Genomic DNA, 9,921 nt, shown 5'->3' on the forward strand with positions numbered 1-9,921 from the left:
AGTTGAAAACAAACAAGTAATTTTGGAATGAAGGTCCCATTTAAGTCATTCGTAAAATAACTTCCAATTTAAGTCTTTGCGAATAAATAACAAGTCAATTCATAGTTGCCAAAAGTCAAGAACCAGTCAAGTAATAATTAGAGCAAGTCAAAAAGTCAAGTCCTTGTAATCAAAAAAACGCTAACTGATGAAGTTCGATTATTAAGAGCAATACTGTGTGTTGTAATGAGTTAAGTCATTGGCTTGACTTTAGTCACTGTTTTTGTCAAATAACATTGGATTAAATTAAGCGTTTATTTATTAAAATTTATCTAAAGTTTTGCACATTAAACATCTTTAGTGCTGTATATTGCTGTTCTGTTATTTTTTTAGTTAAGTTGTTGTTTATAATCGCACGAGGTTACCAATTTTAATAGTTTAACATTTTACTTCTTTGTCAATGACATGACTTGAAATTGACTTGCTCTTATAATGACTTGACTTGTGTAACCGATGACTTGGACTGGGACTTGACTTGATGTTTTTGCAAAAGACTTGTTTTGGACTTAAGTTTATTCTCAAATAACTTTACTGTGGAACACTAAACACGGATCTGTTGATTATCTTCAGTAGAAAGAGAGTGGCCCAAATAATAGATAAAAGATTCATTCTTATATCGGCCAGACACGACGTAACCTTCGAACCCGTATGCATGAACACCAGCGTTCGGCGTCCTCCGAAGTTTGCAAACATTTGCAGAGCAATCCTAACCACCGAGTGGACTTCACTTCCCCAGAGATTTTGGGCTCGGCACGAGACCGCTACCGCCTCCTTCTGTTGGAGTCGCTGCTTATACAGCAGCACAAGCCCGCTCTCAATGTTGACACGGTCTCAGTCCCCCTGTATTTGTTTAATACTTAAATGGTATATTCGCGCAATTCCATCGTCGTGTCCATATTTCATTTTTAATTTATTACTAATTCCCTCTTACGTGTATCTGTTGCTTCCCATTGACCTCATTGTCTTATCTTTGCCCTACTTTCGCCTTACTGATGTAATTTTTCGTTGCAGTTCTTATCTCCGTTACTTTGCGACTTCCTTTTCTGTTTATATAACGTTCTAAAACGTCCGAGCGTATATATAGTGACTCGTTTTTATCTTAGCCTCACTTACTGCACTGATGATGGCAAAAGAAATTGCCGAAACGTTTGCTAATAAAAGAATGAATCTTTTATCTATTATTTGGGCCACTCTCTTTCTACTGAACTTTACTGTGATTTCAAAAAAATTCAAAAATGACTTGTTTACAACACTGGTAATACCTCAAGTAAAATATATCAAATTTATAATGATAAATCTGTGTCATATGGACGTCACAATCCCTTTAAAAAAGCGACTTAGGAACTTATTTATCCTCGATGCTTCTATGGGATTTCAGCCCCATAAACCCCATCCATAATCTGGAACTTTGCTTACTGTTATAATTACTGGGAATGTACGTAATAGTCTTTTTGACGACCAAACATGGCACTTTTTAGCGATGATGTCACCAAGTTACGTCATACCGTGACGTCACAAAAGTAACCTTATCAACACTAGACATGTAGTGTGTTTTGTTAAGATTTAAGATTTGGACAAGTGTTACCTGCCTGCAATACAAAAGCTAAAACGGTTTTATTGATTATTGATTAGCGCGCAGCGCTTTATATATCGTTTGATTTTCCCAAAATTTTAATTTCGAGGGTGTGATGACGCTTTGGGTTAAAGCAATTTAATGGGGCATCCTAGAAATATAATTAGAAAAATTTGCATTCACTTTGTTAAAATAGGCAAAAAATACCCAATTTTGTGGTCGCGGGTAACTATTTGTGGATCCCTGATCTAATAGATATTGTGTACATTCAAGTATAGCGTGTTTTGCTGCAAGCCTGTTTGTAATACGAATCGTCCATATTTTTTTAAAATTACACATGGCATACTTGAGAATCTGTCCGTTAAGGATAAGCACGAAGGTGAAATATCAGTGCATTATACCCTCAACAGTCGACGCTATATGCTTGATTTGTAACAATGTAAAGCAAATATCTGCGCTGATGTATGTTTAAAATTTAGTGCGAAATCGTTAAATTTTAGGCCCGGGTTTCTCAATTCATAGAACCACGTAAATATAATGCTATAGGTTTTTTTTATAAGCAGGGGGGCACGTGGGTTGAGAGCCTATCTAAGGGGGCCACGAAGCATTAAAGGTTGAGATCCACTGTTTTAGGCTATACCTAAAAGATCAAAACTTTTTTGCTGCGTGACGCAATGAAATTAATTTTGGCAGAACACCCCACTTTAAATGCATATATGTTGGCAGTAACCTCATAACAATGATCTCCAGTGTTAAGATAATCATGGAAATGTTGAAAAAAATCTCGTTTTTGGTGATTATCTTATGTGTCCAACTGTCGGGTTAATTGAGATTTTCAATCCAAATAATAGAACAACAAGATTGATGAATACCAAAGAAAATATGAAAGTAGGTATCAGAACGATGAAAATAAATAAAAGTTATTCGAAACGTTTAAAATGCTGCCTATACATCTATATGGAAACTGCCAATCTCACCTTGACGTAAACAATGTTCCGTACGCTGATATCAGTAGCTCTTTCGCTGGTTGGAATCGGTGGCATGTTGTAGCACTGTTGCCCTTCGCTGCTCCCCAAAACTGCTAACGCCGCCATCAAGGCGATACACTTCTCAGCCAAACTTGACATTTTTAAACTGCTTGAGTACTTTTTATGTCTAATAGGTTTCTGGGATAAACGGAAGTGTGTTTTGGTTGAAATTGAACCCTAACAACAAACGGCCCGCATGGCACATGGGGGCCTACAATGTAGCACTATTTTTTGATATTTATCGATTTTAAATCTTTTTTTTATTGATTTTAAGTAACTGTGGACTTGTGTAAGAAGTTCGTGTAATTTTTTTTCCAAGAAATTTTTGGCCATTTGGTTTCAATTTTTCCTAACTAACTCGACGGTATCTTTTATTTGACTCTAGCAATTAGCCTAAAAGTCTTAATGGTAACAGCAACTCAGTATGGGGTTCTTCAAGTTTTTTTTAACGCGGACTTCTAAAAAATATTTCGGTTTGCGTGGACCTTGATCGGCATGATTTTTTTCAAATGACGTCATAAATTAATGACAAAATTAAACTTCGTTTTTGTCTATAGCTTTCGAAAATTAACAGGACAATTTCAAAGAAAAATCGTACGATCACAACAGAAGGTACGTCGATTAAAGCAAGTTTATAGGATATTTTCAGATAAGTAGAACCAATCAAACACAACACAAACTAGATTAAAAAATAAATTAAACCTAAAAATAAAATAATATAAATTACGGTTATTGTTTTTAAGTTAATTATATTACTGTTCTTATAAGGGCTAAAAGGATATTTTTTTTTATTTCGTTAACAGAGTATTTACCTTCTAAGGGTGTTATAGTGCTAATTAGCGATTTTGTTTTCAGAAATAAATAAAGCACCATAACCCAAGGAACGAAATTACGAGCACCCATGAGAAGTCTAAAAAAATATTTCTATCAATTTCTTGTTTTTAAAAATCGGTCCTCTACGATTGTACAGTAAAAAAAAAAAATGTCAACATGACTTTTTCAAGGAAACGACGTTTAAACTTACAAATTGTCAACGAGCGAAACGCATTAATCGTAATTTTTTAGGCTATTATTTTGTGCGTGTTTTCAATGCTTGGGTGTTTTTGTCAACCGCTTTAAAATCAGCACAATACCTACATACCGTTTTCTATTTTCTCCTTTCAACTATTAAGCCCAAGAAAAGCGAAAATTGCATTTAAACATATTTTTATTTTAAAGCCCTATACAGTAGCACTTTTGAAGTCAGTATAATAGTTAACATTACAAACGTAGCAAGCCCAACTTTGGAGAGCAGTTCTGGCAGGAGGCTAAATTAGTTCGAAAGGCTTTATAGTCCTGCATATACCGAATCACCACTACAAGAATGGTGTAAATTGCGCGTGATAAACTTCAACAAACGCACTGCTGTTTTTTTGCGTTTGCGTGACAGTTCGTGTCGGTGCCCGTCGTTTAAGCACGGTGACGGGACATTAAAGTGCCCCAACTATTCGATTACGCCAGCCTAACAATGGTGTGACGACGACTGGGCGGTTTTAAACGAGGTGGATGCCAAACAAGCACTATCGGCGACGGTTTGTTCTTGAGCATTTCTCGTTCGGCGCGCCAGGCGTCGAGCGCATTAGCAAGGCAATAAAAAACAGTCCGAGTTTTTACGGCCTATTAGCGATTTGTTTGCGGTTCCAGGCACCGTGACATGGCCCCCGGTGACGCGTGCACCTAAAAGTTAATCGGGTGAAAGTGTACCACCCTCGTTGGAATCGTTGGCTTTACACTGCAGTGTTATGCAACCTTTTTTGGCTTGTGGCACCCTATACAGAAATTATGAATAGTTCGCGGCACCCTTGCTCGTAGTTTGCTGAGTGGTTAGCTGTAACGTTACAATAAACGAGATTGAAACAGCACATCAACTGTGTAACGTCAAGGTTGAAAAAAAACTTTTTAATTTTTTGCACATTTATCGTACACAAAAATTTGTATGAAGAAGCTTACCGATAGAGCAAAAATTGCAATCCTAAAGAATTTGAAATATCTCTCGGCAACCTTGAGCGTTAAAAATGGCACCCTAGAGCAGTGCTCCGCAACCTTTTTTCACTTGCGGCACACCAACAGAGCTAAAAATAATCGACGGCACACCTACGAAATATATGAAGATCGACAAGAGACAACAAAAGCAATATTCCAGGCTGCCCAGGGAAAATCGGCGACTTTTGATTAAGCGCGCCGTAGGCGCTGATAATTGACGTTTCAAACTCTTTTATCTTCTGTTTTTACGGTCTTCCTCAAACATCTTAAGGCGGCCGCAGGGACTTCAGCCATGAGACCGAAATTAGAACAACATAAACTCCGGTATAAAACACACCTCCGAATAAGACCAAAATAGGACTATACTATACCTAATAGTTGTATTAACGTTTAAATCGATATAAGTCCTATAGGCATACACAACATTTTACCAAACCTTAAACCCAACCCCTTAATTCATCACTAACTCTTCTATTAATTCAAACCCTCCCTTAATTTCCAACCCCACCCTTTAGACTGCCAAACACTAACCCCCCAAAAGGGGAAAACAACACAATGTGAAAACAGCGGCTCTCCAACGGCGCCCAAACCGCCGTTCCAATTAGAGCGCCCAAACGTCGACTTTAATAGGCCTAATTCCCATGAACTTTGAACTTATTCTGACAGGTTTAGGTATTTGTAGGAGATTTTAGATCTTATTCTATTGTGGTAAGAAAACAATTGCTGCATATTTATACCTGTGTTAATGAGTTATAGTTAAACAACTGTTTTGAATTCCGACTTCCGGAGATTGACGTAACGTAGATTTTAGTTTTAAATATTATGGAAAATTTATAAGGTACACCTTGATTATTACATAAGTTTAAAATTCCTGGCTTGATATAGGCTACCATTTTCGTTCAATTGTACTGTAAAAAGAACGATTAAATAAAATGAATAAACGCAAGTAAACACCTCCGGGAATGTCGCGGCACACCTGGCATGGTCGGCACACCGGTTGCGGAGCACTGCCCTAGAGTGCCGCGGCATCCTAGTTGAGAACCACTGCTTTACAGTTTGCGAGGTCGTAAGGAAAAACTATCCCGATATCCGTGTTTGATGATGCATTGCATATCGAAATTTTAAGTTTCAGAAAATACCTTTCAGCCTTTTTGATAAAACCTGAAAAAGCTTCCTTTTTGTGATACTCGTTAAAACTATAGAGATGTCTGATACCTGGTATACTTTATTCATTTACCGATGTCCGATATTTTATCTAAACAGTACAATCGCCGGATCCGATTTTAAAAGGACGTCATTTATACGATCAAATATCAACGACTGTCGATTGTTAAACTATTAACAATTACTCAATTCATTGCACTCTACGAAATATTTTTATAGCACACACCAAAAACGAAACTAAATCATGTTTTTACGCATAACAATCAAGGTAGCTTGAGCCCTACAAAAAACATTTTTCATAAAAATTAATTTCAATATAAACATAGTAATATAGGTAAAGTCATTTTTCTGAAGACTTTAACTCAAAGTCAAGGCGGAAATAACGTTAGAAGGATGCGGCTCGTGTGGCAACATTAATTGTTCGAATTGCGTAATATTCAGGAAAATGCGTAATCTAGTCAAAAAAGAAAAATCTTTAACCCTATGAAAAGTTAAAATTACCTAATTAGGCTCAATAGACATCGTTCAACGAATGCCATTCAAGCACGTGATCCTGCGCAGGGCACAGTCTGTTATAACCTTAAGCAAATACCCAAAAGCGTGATACGGCAGTTAAAAGTTTTAAACAACCCAAGGGCAGCGTTTGTCAAACTGCGAAACTCGCACCGAAACAAATATTTTTGCATATATTCTTTTTTTTTGCACTGACTGACTGAGGACCATTTTACAGGGATTCCATTACTGTAAGTGTATTAAAATGAATTAACCTGTAATACATAAGGCAAAATGCGATTTGGAAAAGTTAGATTGATAGGCTACAAGGCATTACACAGTTCTTCTAGACAACGGGAATAATTATACAACGGGAATAATTATATCAGGATGGCAAATCTTTTATTTTAACGAACAGAAGGAAAAAACAATGACTAAACTCTTAAATACGGATATACAAAAATGTTAAACGGTGTAAACAATTAGCACGAGGATAAAAATTCCGGTCGTAATCGACTTGTTTTTCTTTGCAATACTCGTAAACACACAAAACTATTATTTAACAGTTTTAGTAAAGCTTTAATTTCTTTAATAAGGCGCCACAACAAGTGCAATGTAAATCGTCGTTGCCCTTAATTGCCCTTTTTTGTAGATGTGACAACTGTTCTGCTGTGACGGCCTTGTCCAATCGTTCTTGTACTTCTTTCATTATCTTGTTCAAATTTACTTCTAAAAATTTTGATAGATGCGACAACTGTTTTGTGCTTATCAGGCGATCCATGATCGTCTGCTGTGACGGCCTTGTCCAACAATTCTTGTACTTCTTTCATTAACTTGATCAAGTTTACTTCTAGAAGGTGAGCGGAGGATAGCAATTCAACATTTGCGGGATCGTAATAGCGATATGCGTTTTTGTACATTTCAAGCAGGAAAGTCACGTCATTCGTGTCGTTGCAGCTGACCACAAAATACGTAATAAGACATATGTTAATTAAGTCTATAACTGTCGGCACTATTACTACTAATCCAGTAGGAAGTATTTCAAGAGTGTAATTAGGATTACAACTCGTACTGACGTTTTGCGAAGTAATGCATATAAAGCTTGTCGCGGTATGGAGCGGGATTATACAATAATATACCCGCTTTGCAATGGTGCACCAATTTATGTATAAGGTATAGGCATTAATGCCAGAAAAACATAATACAAGTGACATATTTCTCGACTGGTACGACATACAAATATCCGTAGTGGGCGTGTGCCGGATTTCGGCCGAATTATTTTCAGATTTCTTTCTATAGAAAAAAGGTTTCATCAAGTTAATAGTGTCATCATTTGCTGTACCAAGTGGTCGTTCTCGTTTCATAAGGAGATTTATAATTGCAGCAAATCGAGCTGTGCCCATGCAGACAGATTCCTTAGTCGACCAACGATAAACCATATAATAGTATATCAAACTTTGAACGACAATAACAACAGGTAGTGACCAGTATAACAAAAGGTTAAAGTTTTGTGATACGCAGTAGTAGCACACAATGAAAGTGCTTTCGTTCTTTCCATGACGATGTGTTAGCGTAGTGACGTCAGGATATATGTTCCAAGTCTTCTCTATTAACCAGTAAACAAGCACACTGCTGAACAACTTTAGGGCAATCAAGAAAAGTTGGAGGTGTTCCCACCAAGGTTTCATGTTGTTGCGTTGCAAAGGGTCGTTTATGAGACCCAACACCTCCAATGCATCGCGCACAAGTTTTATAATTTGTTTCATTGCGACAATGTAAGTTACATCAATACGGTATATCAACAATCTGCACTACAATAACGAAATCAACAATTAATAGTAGCAGTGAAAACACGAGTCACAACTAAGAAAACTCGACTCGTTTCTTGAAGAGGACTTTCTACTCTAGCTTATCGAAGATGTTTTTGCATACTGTCTAGTAGCCTAATATCCAAAGCTGCTCTTAAGCCACTAAAATATATTGTGACCTATAGGGATATAAAGCAGAGTTGTACATAATTTACCTATATAAAAATAAAACGATGAAACAGCTTTAGTAGGACTTACCGTAGGCTACCATATACTATTTAAACCATTCTCAAACATATAATTTTAACAAATATTACGAAGTTTCTTAACTATATTTCAAGACTGATAAAATAGCCTACCAATCTTTGTAAATTAACTGACAGTTCTCGTTTTAACTTTTTTCTTTGAGGTCGACAGTTGCAGTCCAAAGCCAACAGATTTAAAGTATCAACTGTTAACGAAAGTTCGTCTCCGGGCATCTCATATTGTCGAAAATCACCAGCCTATTATTATTTTACCTAACGTCACGGTATTGAAGAGGTGCACTGTAAAAACACCTCTTCAAATACCGACATTCAAACTGCCAAACAAAAGCCCTATAAATTGCGAAAGCATGTCACAGGCCATTCAATACATGCTCATTGTTGTACAAATAAAAAGTGTTTTCGGCTTTTGTATTGTAACTCTAAGCATCAGATTTAAAGTATGGAACCGCAGCGCGAATCGCTGTAAATCTATAATAACATTTTGATATTTTTCAAGTTTGTCGTTTGTGTTAAATGTTACGTTGTTTTTGTCGAAAGCTGTGAGCATAAATTGTTTGTTTTTTATTGTTCTAACAACAAGCTACGTATCCATGGAGCAGTGGTTCTCCAACTTATATGCATTGCCCTTAGATCAATTTATACATCACATTTAACACCCTCGCCATAACTTAAAAACTCGTGTTTTGCTTCTATTAAACTCCCGCGTGAATATTAAGCCAAAGTACACTTAAAATTTTGACAATATTCTTTTATTTAGGCTTGATAACGGGCCTCTAGTCCAGCCTTTCTCAACCGGTGCGCCGCGAGACCATGGGAAAAAATGTTACAAAAATTCTGTATTATTTTAGAATTTGCGACTAAAAGTGGATTCCAGCAATAAGACCAAAATTAAAATAACATCAACATCGGAATAAAGGACAGTTCGGAATAAGATCGATAAAGGACCAATAGATAACATACCCAAACCCCTATCGGACCGACAATCCAGTTTTAAAACAGCGACTCGCTCGTCAGGTGCGCCGCCGCGTTTTAAAAGGTTTACGAGTGCGCCCTAGGGTGAAAAAGGTTGAGAAACACTGCTCTAGTCCAGGGTGATTTGGTGGATTTGTTTAAAACTAAGGTAACAAATAAGCTTTATTTAAGTGCACTTCAGTCAAATCCAAGGACGTACCAGCAAATTCTTTCTTGCACGAAAGGGGTAGCCCATAAAACTCAACCTTAAAAAACACCTACATTAAAAAGTCCATTTCGACGTAAACTGGCAATCAGTATATTTATCATGAAATAAAGTAAAAAGTAACACTTTCGCCGGTCGGGCTTCGGAGTACATATGAACAACAACAAAAAAAAAACACTAAACTAAGTCAAACTCTGCGGCAGTGGCACAGTGAAAATAAACTTCGGCACTTGCATCGGTTAAGTGTAAACAAACACAAAAAAAGAAACAAAGAAAACCAAAATAACTTAGTAGCCTATTTGTATAGGAACAACACAACTGTGGATAGAAAGTAATACTAAGATGCTATCTT

Source organism: Ascidiella aspersa, chromosome 6 (genome assembly GCF_963924565.1).
Source record: "Ascidiella aspersa chromosome 6, kaAscAspe10.2, whole genome shotgun sequence".
In the NCBI taxonomy this organism is placed as follows: Eukaryota; Metazoa; Chordata; class Ascidiacea; order Phlebobranchia; family Ascidiidae; genus Ascidiella; species Ascidiella aspersa.